Source organism: Propithecus coquereli, unplaced genomic scaffold (genome assembly GCF_000956105.1).
Source record: "Propithecus coquereli isolate 6110/MARCELLA unplaced genomic scaffold, Pcoq_1.0 Scaffold6, whole genome shotgun sequence".
NCBI classification, from domain to species: domain Eukaryota; kingdom Metazoa; phylum Chordata; class Mammalia; order Primates; family Indriidae; genus Propithecus; species Propithecus coquereli.
In genome coordinates, this window is record NW_012151951.1 from 8,088,583 (window position 1) to 8,104,418 (window position 15,836).

Consider the following 15,836-nt stretch of genomic DNA (forward strand, 5'->3'; position numbering starts at 1 on the left):
GAGCTAGGGTCATCTAATCTGTTTTACACAGGTTTTGTAATTACTTTTCAATCCTGGAATACAATAAAGATATACATGGTATGCTTCACCAGTTATATATGTGAATGATATATATGCATGATGAGTTTTTCTTTTCTATAATGTACTTAGGTTTCTTTCATCTCTTAAGAAGGTAAAGCCTGTCTTAGAAAAATTGTCTTACTATGCTCTTCTTCATAGCACTACACTTCTTAAAATTTTGTGCTATAAATTGTTGAGGCTATTGCAAAGAAGCATGGTCCTAGAAAAGTTAAATTGTGTTTCAAATTACAGAAGTATTATTTGTCTAAAAACAAAAGATCAAAAATGATCCAAATGAGTCAAGAGTTTGCTTGAATGGGTTCCACGTAACTGAGTTTTGTCATGTAAGTGTGTTTTATTCCCATTTCTTCCAAGAGGTTGCAGGAAAGGACATAATTTTTACCAAAAATTTGTCAGCTTTTGTTTTTTCTTTCTTATTGTTAAGCCTGTTTTGAAATGGTACTAAAGTTTTCCTATAATTTTTCACTTATGCTGGTTATCCTTTAATGTAAGTTTAACTCATCAAACTGTAATTGGACAAAAATTGCTTGAGACACCGTAACTTTAATCTGTTAGACCTTTGAGGAAAAGTTCATATTAAATCCTGTGGAGTCTCATCTCAAACAAATTTGGGAGTTCTGCTGATGGCATAGGGTTTGGTTTTGGAGGGGAAGAGACTTTCAGTTGAGTGCTGTGAGTTGATGATTGCAACTCAGAACCACATCTCATATCCTTCTCAACTGTGATGGTGGTTATGTTTTGTAACTTGTTATTCCAGCTGTGGGAAGGTTCATTGAGATATTGCTGAGTTATTATATTTCAGGGGTAGGTTTAAGATTTAATGATGTTTTCCTTCAAGACAGATCATGTTTTCCACTGAGATTCTAAAAGAACTGTTGTGACTACCCCATTTTGAAATAACAGATTTTGTCTCTTCTAAATCTGACTTTTAAAATGGGTGCTGCAACTAAAATTAGTTTGGTATTAGCAAACTCAATAGCTTTACCCAAAAAGAGGTTAACTTTTGATGACATACCTGAATCACAAGTGTTCGGGTACATTTCTACTGGAAGATACGATACAACAGAGGAAGACCTTCGATCCATCTTCCTTCTTGTTAACTACTCTAAAACAAAAAAGTATGGTAAAAGAGTGACGTGATGACAGAGAGGTTTTTAAAATTACCTTAGAATCTCTTTTATAGTTGATTGACCTTCTCTTGTCTCATTAATGTCTGGACATATGACACTAGCAACCTTTCAATAATAATCTCTACTATGGCTGAGACCTCGCTTGGCATTGATGTGTACAAGGAAGATGAGGGTCTGTCCCTACCCTGGAGGAGCTCATAAGCAAGTGGGGAAGATGCCCACACAATCATCTAACTGTAATAATAAGTTATCGCAGCTTCCATATTAGTGATATGAACATGAGATATAAGTAACAAGTTGTGTGTTGCCTTCTATAAGGCACATAGATGAAGTTATTGATTGGGTTTTCTACCAAGTGAAAATCACCCAGTTGCAGTCTTGTACCTGTCTCTGTGTTGTAAGCAGGAAATTGCAAGAAGGTAGCCAACCATAGGTACAGTGCTTAAACATGAAATTGAGTTTACTCTGCCTAAAATTTGCTGAGGTGGAGATCCAACTGCAAGCTTGGTGTTGCTAAAGCCATACCAAAAGAAACAGAGAGAGTTGGTCTAGAATAAACAGTCTAGGACCAGGACCAAATTTAATTTACTTTTAAGCATTTTGTAAACAACAAGCACTCTTCTTGGTCATATCCTGTTTGTGTTATGGTTTGGTTTCAGCATGCCCAACCCCTCCAGTGGTCTCAGTAGAATAGGATCTCCAAGAAAGGATAATGTACCATGGATATGTTACTTAGTGTACATGAGGCATGGGGGTGCTGCCTCAAGCTCCCAGATCCCAACTGTCATCTGGAATGCTTTCTCTCTACAAATATATGAGAGCCCTTCTATACAGAATAGAAGGAAAAACCTTTAGGTACCCCTTGATGCAATTATGTACCAATGCCACTGAAATATAAAGTTCTAAGATATCAGGGACTTTGTTTTATTCACTTCTCTATCTCTAGTACCTCAAGCAGTGCTTGGCACATATGAATAAGCACATATAGAATGACTGAATGAATGGTTACCACATTATGAACCTCACAGATAACCTTGGCACATTTTTTTGAACTAGCCATTTATGGGAAGGGGAAAAGAGGATTTAGAATGGTTTACTGCCAGACCCTGTCATGTTGTACTAGTTTGCTAAATGTGTACAAACAGGAGGTTCCACCCAAATAGATTGTCCTTTAATTTTCCCACCATAATCCAGACTTCAGTTACCGCAATGGCTTTTCTTAGCTAATAGTGTAGGCCTAGTCTATAGTTTGTGATCTTAATTTTGGTAAATATTTAATTAACCAGACAAATCCTTATATAATTCCTTGAGCAACTGAAGTCATACAGAGAAAATGACCTATTCTCTCTTCTTTTTCTTAGAAAAAAAATCAAAGCATGTGTTTTTTTGTCCATAAGTCAGTGGAGAATTGTCACAGAGCTCTGTGTATTAATAGTTGACCGAAGGGAGGACTTAATTGAACTTTTCAACAAAATGTTTTCTTTTTGACTCCTCTGATACATATTTGGCGTGAGAATAATTTAAAATATTTGTTTTTTCATCTGTGTAAAGATTTTCTACAAAATATTCCGGAAGGAATTTTTTTCATCAGATCTCTATGATCACTGGATCTGTGTAATGGATCAAGGAAATGATGAAGGGAATATAAATACAATTCAAAGGTAATTATTCTAATTTGGTCATGTCTTAAAAATCCTTTTTAAAAACATATCTATTAAAAATCAAAGTTATAAACTTTAAAAACAGATTTATGCTAGCTTGTCATTGTTACTGTTTTTCTCCCTAATTCTATTAACATGGAGTACTTGAACATTGTACACCTTCTGTCTATCTGAATTGATAGGAGCTGTAATTCATTAGTTCACTAGCTAATACTGTAGGCCTAGTCTACAGTTTATGATCTTAATTTTGGTAAATATGTAACTAACCAGACAACTTATATAATTCATTGTGCAACTGAAGTCATACAGAGAAAATGACCTATTCCTTCTTCTCAAGGAATTCAGTTTGGTAGAGTACAGATAGATAACCCAAGAATTACAACAATAATGCAGTATAATCAGTGATATACAAGAGCTATTTGGAGAGTACTGTGAGAGCACAGCAGAGACTTGGTTAGCTCCTTGAGAAGTATCAAGGAAAAAGGGAGTTGCAAAGGCTCAGACTGAGCACAAAGAAAGCACTATTTCTACTCATGGAAAGGGAAATTGCTGGTAGGAACTCACTACCCTCATTCCTGGATATTTCCTGCATTATAACAGAATAGAAAAGAAATGTCCATTAACAAAAAGCAATACTTCCAGTTCTGTGAAAACTCAAGAATCCCAGTATCATATATTTGCATGTGCTTGTTTAATACAGTTTTTTTCTTGAGCAATTTTCAAATATGAATGGTCCACATACTACTATTGATAGACATCTTTTATAGGTGGAACAGAGTACAGCTGTTGAAGATAACAGAAACTAAAGCCATGTAACAAACACTACCTCCACTTCCATTATAGTTTGGTGTAAACCATTCAGATAGCATTAAATTCTATATTTGGTTGCTCATTGTCCAAAATGTTTTATATATATATACATATACATATATATATATATACATATATACACACACATATCCTATAAGCTGTTGAAGGGTGATTTTAAAAAATGGTAATATTATGACTCTCATGAAAATATGAAACACATGTGAAAGATTTTATTTAGTTTATTAATAAGGGAACCAGTAAGATGTTACAACCATCTTTGTAGATTTCAAAGTATCAGAACTTATATAGTTGAATTAGAAATACTGAACTGAATTTACAAAAAGATGCAAAATTGGCCTTCTCTACCAGGGCAGGGTTACAGATAAACCAGTTGTCTCTCCACTAGACAGAATTTTCAAGTCTTTAGCCAAGTATTAGGTATACTACTGTCAGTTATCTACACTTTACAGAGTTGTAACATAGCTCTTGTTGTGTAAAGGCTTAGGACCCCATAGTATCCCAGAAGCGTATGCTAGATACCTTATTTTCCATTGAATACACCCAGCAATCTTTTGGTCTATTTCAAAGTCCTTCATAACTTATAATACTCATTGTCCATTACGCTGAGGAAAGGCTTCTCTGCTATTTGGGCAACAGGAGTCAGACTACCTTTTTTCCCCAGGTTACAGATTCTTATTGAAAAAAGCAACAGTCATGAATATCAGCTTATATATGGTTTCTGGATAGTAGTAGTAATAATTTTTGGTGAATAATCATTTAAAAATCTCTTATCAATTACCAAATGGGAACAGAAAATATACTACTATAAGCTTGACTTATATGTGGAAGTGATACCAGTGAGACAAGATTTGGGATAAAATCAACCTTAGAAGCTGGTGGAGTAGAGCATAAACTCTCAAAATAGATGTGGAAGTCTTTATAGCTGAGATTTGGGTTCTCACCAAGAGATAGCATTCCTGTGTTGCTACTTGGAAATAAAGGCACACTTTAAATTTAATTGCTATTTAATTTTCTCAGAAAGATTTTTGTGTGTTTTGGTTGAGAATATTTATTTGAAATGTTACAGGATTTGCCTAAGTTTAAATACATTGTACTAGTTTCAGGGAACTATTTCAGGCAGCTTTTTTTTAGTGAGACATTTCTGTGCATTCTTTTATATTTTCATTGGGTTGTAAAGACAGTATAGAAAAATACAAAAAAAAAAAATGCCCAGTGCTTATTTTCTCTTTTTGTACAGGCAGCCCTCACTTTGCTGGGTGCCATGTTAACTGAAACTTGAATATCTGACCTGGGTTCTTGATTTGCCCTCTTCCTCATGCGAAGTTAGGGTTGCCTGGCTTTACAAGTTTTTAAATGAATTGTCTTTCTTAAAGAGTGCATTTTGCTGCCTTTAGGCTATTAGACTAGCTTCCGAGAGCCAATGTTGTTCTCCTAAGATATCTTTTTGGGATATTACACAACATTGAGCAACATTCCTCATCCAATCACATGAATGTATTTAATTTCATGGTGCGTATCGCCCCAAGCATTATTTGGCTTCCTACTTCTTGCAGCCCGGAACTAGAAAGTGAATTCATAAAAAAGGTAGTGAAGTTTTTTGTTTTATGCCCTGGGACTGAATCCCCCTTGTGAAACTGAAATGTGGAGCATTAATCCTGAAAGATGATTTCTTAAATAACTTAAGTACACTTCCTTATAAATTTGAGATTACTAACTCTGGGGTGTTCTAGTCTATCCTGGTAGACTATAGGAAAGTGATTTGTCAAGCAGAAAAGTGATAGCAATTGATTTACTTCTCTTTTCCTTTTAAGGAGGCTAAACCCTATGACTGACTTAAACCATAGAGTGATAAGAAAACAGCTGATATGATTCTTAAAAAATAAAACCAAAACACAAGACGCTGGAGTGAGGCAAGCCAAGGTTCAATTCTCAGCCCCACCATTTTCCAGATGTATAATCTTGGGCAAAGTCAGTTATACTGACCCACAGTGTCCTCATCTAAAAAAGTGAAAGTGGTAATAATACAGTAATTACTTAAAAATTACACTCCTGTAGTGCCTGGCAGTTAATAAAGTGTTTGGCAATATCAGTTTCATTTGCTCTCAACATTTCTCCTGTCCCTTGGCCTCAGCTACTGGGACAAGGAAACTATAGAGAGATTCCATTACATCCCAGTGGAGGCGCAAAGCTCCCTAATAAACTCTTATCTTTTCCCCAAGCACTTCCAGTTAGGGAGCCCAAAGGAAGGCAGTACATATGTAAACTAGTCAGTCAAATGCATGGGATAAAGACTGGTCAGGAAAAACACAACTTTTCTTTCTAGTTGTCTTTCTCCTTCATCATGTATCTGCAGCAGATCCCTCTTCCCAAGCTTATGACATACTGTCCTTTACATAAGAAATACTTTTCATAAGTCTTTTTCTAATGATGCTTTATAAATTTCAATAACAAAGTATATTTCTCCACTCCAAACACCCTATTGCAAATACTTGAAATTACTCTAATTTTAAACATAGAGAGCCATTGGTGTAAAATGTTAACATTAAGTCAAGGCCACAAATAATAACATCAATCCACTGATTAAAATTAATTTCTATTCCCAATGCCCATACTACTCTTAAAAGTATCATAGTTTTTTAGGGGAAACTATTTTGCATACTTTTAAAACAGATATGATTTCTTCTCAGAGCACATTTCCTTTTTTTTGTTGTTAAAGTCAGAATTTATATATGGAATGTGATTTATAAACATGCTATATCAAAGCTAGCACTTCATTTTTGTCTTTTGTGTGTGTGCGTGTAGGTTACCCTGCTTTTATAATTTCTGACTGAAAATTGCTGTAGGATATTTGGAGAAGAAATCACTTCCCTCTTGGAGAGGTTTCAGGGAGATGTGACACTAGAGGAAATGCCTCGGGTATTGTGAATAATTGGATTGGTTTTTGTGAAAAATAGACACATGTCTGTGAAGATGCTGGGACAGTGGTTTTCCTGGAGCCCATGGCAGCTAAGGTGAAGGGAGCCTCTGACCTGGGTCAGTGGGGCCCAGGGCTTCTGATTCTTTCTTAGAGGGCCTGCTAATGGGCCAGGATATGTTAACAGTTTGGTAGGGCTAAGAAATGTATAAGATGAGGTCCCAGCTTCTAAGAAGTTATTGGTGGCAGCATGCTATGATAGGATGGTTGGAACCTTTTTTTAAATAAAATTTTACGAGAAACCCTAATATGTATATATACATATATATATGGTAGAACTTGCTATGGTTGAAACTAGAATAGAAAGCCCAGAGGTAGTAGATGCAGGCATGGTTTTGTTCTTCCTCCCCTTCCTCTTACTGGTCCCTGAGACACTTCTTAAAATTCTCATGTGGTATGAGATGGTTTGACCACTAGCCTCATTTGTGGGTAGGGGGACACTGAATTTGAATACAAACAACCTTGAAGAATAGGAATTCATGTACTACCAGTTACTAGTTATGTTACCTTTGGCCAGTTACTCCATGCCACTAAACATTAGTATCCTCATCTACAAAATGTGGATAAAAATAATGTCTTTGGGTTATTATAAATATTAAATAAGATAATGGGTATTAAAGAACTTTATAAAAGAGAAACTGATAGGGCTAGTAAATGGATTCCCCAAGACTAGAATTAATTTTGTATAACAACTAGCAAGCTGTGTTAAAAGGCAGTCTTATTCAGAATCTTGTTATATCTGGCATTAATTCATATTTTTCACCATTACTTGGTCTTATGACATGTTCATTGCTGTATGAAAATCTTACTTAAGGAAAGTAATTATTCAGGTCCCATTAATCAGGACCTGAGATAAATCTAGTATACCTTAACAGGTGTTTCTTCTTTTATTCTGTACTAACATTTGGGAAGATTATAAATGATTTTTTCTTCTTTGAGAGGAGGAATTTGAATACTCTACATGAAAATAGAATTAAACTAAGCACCATAGTTTGTTTTAAGGCAGTATGGGCTGTATTTATGCTAAGTAAAAATGTTAATTATGGTTTTATTTTTTTTGACAGATATTTCTTGCTTCCAACCAAGTGACTCGTCCTCCTATGACAGCTTGGAAAATGAACAAAATGAGGTTGATGACCCACGCAGTGAACATGGTGGAGAAACTCGGCCAGGGGAGCAAAAGCATGGACTCTCATTTTAATGTTTAGTGACCAACCTGAAGTGGAAGACCTCCTAACCCTGAATGACTTTAACTCAGACTGTTCTAAAGAAGAACATGCTCAAATGGAACAGCCTCTTGAATCCAAACTGGTGAATGCTAGAATGTGCATGAATATCCCACCACAGGATCCAGCTAAGGCCCCATATAACACATCCAGCCACCTGTCCACAGCTGCAGCAGATGTTGGAAAAAGCGTGAGGCAAAAACGGCGTTGCTTAGAGCCCAGCATCTACTATCTGGATTCACAGCTTTCCTGTCTCAGGGAGTTTTAACAGAAAAAAGGTATGCAAGTCTAGCTGTGATGTAGTTCTCTGTCAAAAAGACAAGGGACTATCTGAAGCAGAATCAACCCCTCTAGGAAGGGGGTAAGACCTGTTTTTAAACAGAATTTATTCACAAGCACTGTTACCAGCAAGAAAAATTCCACTGAACAAAACATTAGGGAGAAAAGATTGTCTGGTAATGGAGAAAATTGTATGAAACTTTTGAGTAAATCCAAGGCATTGGCCATTTCAGTGTCCTCACAAGATCATTCCAAGAACCACTGTTTGATGTGGATACAATCTGGATACTCCCACCACACACAGCAGATGGCCTGAAGAGTTGAAAGAAACACTGGCACTGCTCAGAGCCCAACACAGATGACTGGAAAGGCAAGCTGTCCCTTCTCTGGGAGATTTGTTCAAAGAAGCAGCATAAAAGCAGGTGGGAATCTGTTCTCTTGCATGAAGAGGAGGAGGATTATCTCAAATGGCATAAGTGTTTGCAAGTAGAGGGACAAAAGCTTATTATTCAGAGTTTGGCCCTGGGGATTAAGGTGGGCAAGAGTAGTGCCACAAATTAAAACACTGCGAAGGTTTTACCCCCAGGATTAAAGCTTTGCCCAAGGAACTAGCTATTCCAGCTTATCCTCTCCAGGCACCTCCCCATCAGGCACACCGGTGAGCTCCCAGGACAGTGCTTTTTCTCAGATTTCTGAACACTCGCTGTTTACACCCACTGAAACTTCCTCTCCAATAGATTGTACTTTTCAGGCTCAAAGAAAACAAGAAAAACTTTATTCTGACTCTAGCAGTTCCGGCCTTATTTCTAGGTTGCCTGTTCCTTCATCAGGGCAGGCCAGCAGTTACCTGGCTTATACAACAAAAGCACACCAAAGATCAGCATTCACAAACACATTCTGTCACTCTCCATCCCACCACAGGGTTGAGAAATGGTGTGACCAGTTTAAGGCAGCCAGACCAGAGGGAAAGAAAATAGGTTCTCTAAAAGGACCCTTGGAGCTACCTCTAAATGCTTCTGGTGTTCTAGAAGACATCTCACTGCAAGAGAAACAGAACGACATTTCCTTAAGGGCGGCTGAGGGACTGGGAGCTGTGCAGTCAGCCCAGTGGTGTGGTTCTCCCCCCTGCCAGGACTCAGACGGACACTACAGCTCTCGATTCAGCCTAGTGGAAAGCAAACTCAAGCTGTGTATTAAATCACATGAGGAAGTAGAGCATGGTGGCCAGGGCTCTTCCCTGCCTTGTGAAAGAGCCTCAGCCAGCTCTTGGACTGTGGAGGCTGTGGCCAGCCCAGACTCAGGGCCTGCAGTGGTCTGTGATGTTGGGGACAAACATTTAACCAAAGACATTTAACCACAATAAGAAACTGATGTCCACAAGAACAGGAACTGGGATAATAATAACATAAAGACAGTAATTATTGTGACCCCTTTGTATAAGTTACTTGGAAGAGGTAGCATAAGGATGATCATTGCTAATACTTAGGACAGCAAAATAATTCTTTTTATTGAGACTATTTTGCAAAAACTTTATGGTCAAAAATTTTGTCATTTAAGTGTTTGAAGGCTTTTCCTTATTAAAGCACGGGATTGGTCCTGTCATGTAGTTTCAAAGATACTAGCAGAGGGCTAGAGAACGCATCTTCTGTAGAGGAAGCACGCCTGTGTGAACAGTCTGTGAGATTAGTGTCCTGAGAAGACCAGGATGTCACAAATGAGGAGTAAGGGACTGGGGAGAGAAGGGAAGTTGTACAGAGAAACCATCCACATTTTAATAAGTAGGCAACAAAAATACTACTAATCAAAGCAATAAGAAAAAAAGCACCTAAAACTTTTCCCTAAATGTAAGCCAGTGGCCTTTTCTGTGACATCTTAGTCACACGTCCTCACAGAATCACTCCAGGAACCAGCCCATTCATGCAGCCAGAGTGGAGAAAATAGTGATTCAAGAACCCTGGGTAGGGTGATGTCAGTTTTTTTGTTGGCTCTATTTGTTGATTTGTTTTTTCATTAGTGATGAAGTGCTTTGCAGAGGCTTCAGGAAAAAGAGCTGTGAGGGAAAAGGAAATGGTTGCTCATTATCTCCTCGTCTTCTCAGGATTTGTAGCATTATTCTTGCCTACTTACTAAAAACATTCTGTAAAATGTGGATGGTTTCTCTGTACAACTTCCCCTCTCTCCCCAGTCCCTTATTTGTGATATCCTGGTCTTCTCAGGACACTAATCTCACAGACTGTTCACACAGGCGTGCTTCCTCTACAGAAGATGCATTCTCTAGCCCTCTGCTAGTACCTCTGAAACTACATGACAGGACCAATCCCATGCTTTAATAAGGGAAAGCCTCCCAAACACTTAGGTGACATAATTCTTTAGCATTACATCTTTACCAAATAGTCTGCACTTTCAAAGGTGTCTGTTCTAGGAACATTATTCAAAAATGCAACTTTTCCTACTTAGAAGGTGACCTCCTGACAGCATTCACTATCTTAGTGTTGAGGAAAAGACTGCAACAACTGTCCTTTCTCAATGACACAAATACTGTTACCAGCATGTGATTAAAGCATGGCATCTCTGTGTGAAATGTTTCCCTGCAGCCCTGCCTCTTAGATTACAGTTGGGCAGAAAAAATTATTTATAAATCATTCATGTTTGTAGTTTGGCATTTGAGAGAGCAATTTAGAGTTTGGCAGGTATAAGGAGTCACAAAATAGACTATCCCACCAAGTGGCTGCCAGGCTTTCTGAGATAGTCATTGTCTTTGGGTTTTCTGATGTGGCCTGTTTCTAGGGACGAGGAATGAACACAGAGACAAAGAGACACAGACACACAAAGACGGTATAAGACTGCAGCACCTTTCTGCCGCAGTTTTTTTATTTATAACACAGCCTGTTTGGCAACTGTCCCACCACAATTTCTTTGTTCCCACACTCTCCCGACTCAACACGTCCCGTTCCTTCTTGTTTCGTCTCCGGAGAGCCGATGTTTTCATCCTGAACTCTCTAGCCCTTTCTGTTTTCAGATCAGGGCGCCCTGGACTCGCGTTCAAGCCCACAGGCATATTCTGAGAAAAACAACAAGGAACCGTTCCCAGACAAAATGTCCTCTACATCTTCCCCCTTTTTTGTTTTGTTTTAAGGCATAGGACGCTGTGTTCGCACATGTTGCAGCACCGCCATTATTTTATGACGTTGTTGCTCCTTATTTACTCTTCTTTGGGACCATCGCCTGTAGACTATGAAAAAACAAACAGCAACCAATAATACAATGCACAGATTGCTAGTAACTGATGTAAGGCACATTTTAAGGTGTTCAAAAGGATTTAATTGGGCAAGACCATTAGCCAGGCCTTGAAAGATCTTCGCCTCATTCATCTCAGGGAGATTGTCATGGAACGCATCAGTTATTTCTCGTTCCAAAGTTTGGAGATCAGAGGTCATGTTGACACTGCCAGATAAGAGATTACGGAGTGAGTTCCAATGCCTGCTCGCATTAAAAGGAATAGGGGTAACACAAAATCGGGAGGAATTCCAATCGCAGCGGAGAAATGACAGCGTTGTCGAAATATTTTAAGTCTGACTGTCTCATAGAACAGACACTATAACAATGATCAGAAAAAATTTCATTGAATCCATCTGCAATGTTGCTTATTCCAGAGGAGTCTGAATAACAAGAAGGATGTAAAGTCTTCCCCTTTCTTTCTTTTTTTTTTTTTAGGATACTCATTCATATCTTTTCAATTTGGCATTATTCTTACCACTGGAGTGAGGCAAAATGAATTGAATTACAGGTAAGTTTTCACAGATGGTTTAAAAAAATGCCCATCCCTCGGGGCCCGCTCGGCCAGTCCCAGCGTAGCTCCGAGAAGGCAGTGGCCAAGGCGCCGGAGGGCCGGCAGAGTGGCCGCGCAGTCCAGCCAGCGGACGCGCAGCGGCGGGCGGCAGTGAGACAGGATAAGCCATGGGCGCTGTCGGGGCTGTGGGGCCCCCAATAGAGGGTAAACACTTCTTTAATAAGGCAATAAGTTCTGCTATTTCAGTATTAGGGGATAAAGAGTTAACCTTTTCCTGACTATCCACTGGAGGAGTCACCTTTGGGATCTCCTCAGGGAGGGGGATTCAGTTCCTCCCCATTCTGCGACTCAGCTTTCTCCAAGTCTGTTTCCAATAGCTGTAGTGCTTGTGTTATGACACTACAAACAGTCCAAATTTTTAAATTAATCCTGTCGCCTCGTTGGTGGGCTACACGAAAGCTTTAACAACCTGTTGCCAGCTGCGCAAATTTAACTGAACTTGGGACTGAAACTGAAACCAGTAACAATGCTGTTGCACTAAGTCAAACAATTGTTTCAAAGTAAAAGTCCCTGGACTAACTGGATATTCTCATTCAGCAGATGAAGGGGAATTCCCCATAATGCCAGAGGTCCTCTGTTGGTTGCCACTTACCATATACCGAAGAGGTCCCACTCCGGTTCCTCAGTCCCGAATGTTGCAGACCCTGCTCACTGTGCCACTTGACATGGCCCGTTTCTAGGGACGAGGAGTGAACACAGAGACAAAGAGACACAGACACACAAAGACGGTACAAGACTGCAGCACCTTTCTGCCGCAGTTTCTTTATTTATAACACAGCCTGTTTGGCAACTGTCCCACCACAATTTCTTTGTTCCCACACTCTCCCGACTCAACACGTCCCATTCGTTGTTGTTTCGTTGTTGTTGCTCTCCGGAGAGCCGATGTTTTCATCCTGAACTCTCTAGCCCTTACTGATTTCAGATCAGGGCGCCCTGGACTCGCATTCAAGCCCACAGGCATATTCTGAGAAAAACAACAAGAAACCGTTCCCAAACAAAATGTCCTCTACATTTCCTTACTTCCAGGAGTTTCTCCGTATTTTTGTCCCATGGTTCATGGTTTATAGATGGTTTATACCCCATTAGTTTATTTCATATCCATGGACCTTTCTCTTGGCTCTTAAAGGGTACAACAATATATCTCCTCACCTAGGAATAGACTGTCAGGCCTTGCCAACCAGCATGAAGGGATGGCACTAAAAATGGATGTGTATGTTCCTCCATATTAACTGCTTACCCATAAGAAGTTGCTTAGAGCCCATTTGATCTCTTTAGTCCATCAAATGGACTTTTTTTCCACAAAAGAGATTATTCTAAATTAGTTTTCTTATCAGTCACCAGGAAACTGTCATGTCAAATGTTCTTTCCATGTTGTCCTAAAATTATAGGGGAAAATGTTTTTTTTAATAGAAAAAGTTATGAATACTTCAGTATTAGCTACACAGTTGCTACCTACCTCTTGGGGGCATGGCCCTGTTTACCCTAACGATGATAATCAACTTTTTCCTCTCAATGTCCATAGAGCTCCTTCATGACACTGGCCATCTCAGTTACGGAAATGAAGTCAGTGTCACCTTATAACTAACCACTCCCATATATCAAGACTCCTTAAGTATCCATATGCCTCTTTTGTGATGTAATATATAAAGTTAGTAGGGACCTCCCCACCCCCTACCCTTAGGGTATAGCAGTGTCAGAACTACAAGATGTGCATCCTTCCTAAGGGACCAAAAAAAAAAAAAAAAACCCTGAAAGATGTCAATGAATCTCTTAGAGCTTGGCTCAAGTGTCTTTCTGGAAGAAATTGCTTCTCTGTTTACCAAAATAATAGTTCTAGCATTTTTTTCAATATTGGCAGGTAGAAAATCATCTACCCAATTTGAAGCATAGAAGAAAATATTGCTGAGTTTTCTTTTAATAACTATTCCTACTCTGTGTTCCCTTACGTATGTACTCTGGTAATACTTAATGTGAAGTTTAACACTGTTGTAAAGTATTATTGTATGCTTTGAAGACAGATTGCATACCATTTTAATGTACTCAATCTATATTAGACTGCTTTATTTAAAATGCTTTGAGTTTGTATAATGTATCTTGACAAAATTTACTACCATGTGTTATGTAATAAGTGTATATTTTTATACTTGCAGGAACTGCTGCTAACTTTTAAAGTTGTTTGGTTTTCAGGCATTGATAATGGATTTTTATGAAGTCCATGGTGTCTGTTAAATAAAATGCCATTCTGCAGAGGTAATAATCCCACCACAGCAACATTGCCCATTGTAGAATTATTCTACTTAATGCGCCAAATCTCTGCCTAACATTGGAAATTTCATAGACTATAATGTTGAATTGGAGCTTGGAGATTTTAGTCAGAGGCAATGGTCAGTCTTTTTAGAAAAAGAATTTTTTTCTTTTACATTTTCTCTAATCTTACTAAACAAGTTATGTTTTAGATAGAAAGTCTTCATTTTCTTGATTATTTTCTAAAATTTATTAACCAAGACACAGATTAAGAAAAAAAATGGCACAAATAGGATTAAAAGAGAATTCAAATCTATATAAAAATAATTCATCTAAATTGATGAAAACAGGCATTATATTTTCATGGTGATCCTACAATGAGATGTAGTCAATATTCTTATATCAAAAGAACCATCAGCTCACTTTCATTGTATGAGATTCTCTTTTCTAACATTGGACCATTCTGGCCAGAGTACTCAGTTGACCCTAGACACATACCAAGACATCAGTGTTTTTCAGGTCACATAAACTTATTAATTATGACTGGATTCTCATTACTGCTGCATCTTTGCCTTTCAGAATTCATTGAAGTTCCCTCTGTGTAAATTTAGTCACCATTCCAAAGGGATTCAGAAAAATATATACTACCCTAGTCCAGAAAAAATAAATTTTTTGCTTTAACGAAGCAGTGAAGATTGTAACTCCTCTGTCTGAAATGGCACTTACTATATTTTGGCAATGTATACATACACTGATGTTAATGTCTCTCTAAATTTTATAGAAATAAAGATAATTTTGCTTTTAAAAAGGAGTCTATCACTTGATGCTTTCTGATATTAAAAGAAAGTCTACTAAAAACATTGGATTTAAGAAATTATATCCTTTGTGCTTTTCTGCTTTTCATGACATAACATTGAATTGAAAGGAACTAATGTATCTTTGAACCAACTGCCTATTTTTTCTGTTGAACAAGAATTCTAAGCCATATTATGTATCCTAGTGTAAATTCTGGTAGTAGGTGTTTAACTCATATTTCCTACCAGGTTATGTTTTAATGACTTGAGAGGACAACTGCAACTGCCTATTTCAGTGCAAAGAAAACATTCATTAGCAAGATACTTTTAGTAAATCAGTTTTATTCCCTGAATAATAAAGTTGGGTACAATGTTCCCTTTATTTTGGTTGTAAGGATTTCCCATAAGCTAAATTTCCTCCTGAAAGGAAGAATACTGTTGAGTTCTGCGCTGCTCACCCTGAATGTGAATCCGCCTCTGTTTCTGAGTCACCTTCATGTTGCATTCAGGTTTTGTTTGCTTCGTTTTTAAGTAAGTATAGTGAACTCTTTGAGCTTTACCTCTGCATGACGTCGGCTGATACAGTAGAACTGGCTGAGGGCTCTGGGGTGTCATTTGGAAAGTTTTGTTTTGAAATGCCAAAGAAATATACACAGAAGGGGATGCTGGGACCACTGCATCAGTTGGCATCCTCGGGAGGTGGGTAGGTAGGTAGATGGGCCTGGATCTGTGGTCTTGCCTCTCTCCTGTTCCACCCTGGGCCACG

General features: G+C 38.3%; 1 pseudogene; it reads left to right on the forward strand.

The window, feature by feature from the left end:
* The first annotated feature begins 2,798 nt into the window (after positions 1-2,798).
* On the forward strand, positions 2,799-9,536 carry LOC105822270 (annotated as a pseudogene).
* The last annotated feature ends 6,300 nt before the right edge of the window (positions 9,537-15,836 follow it).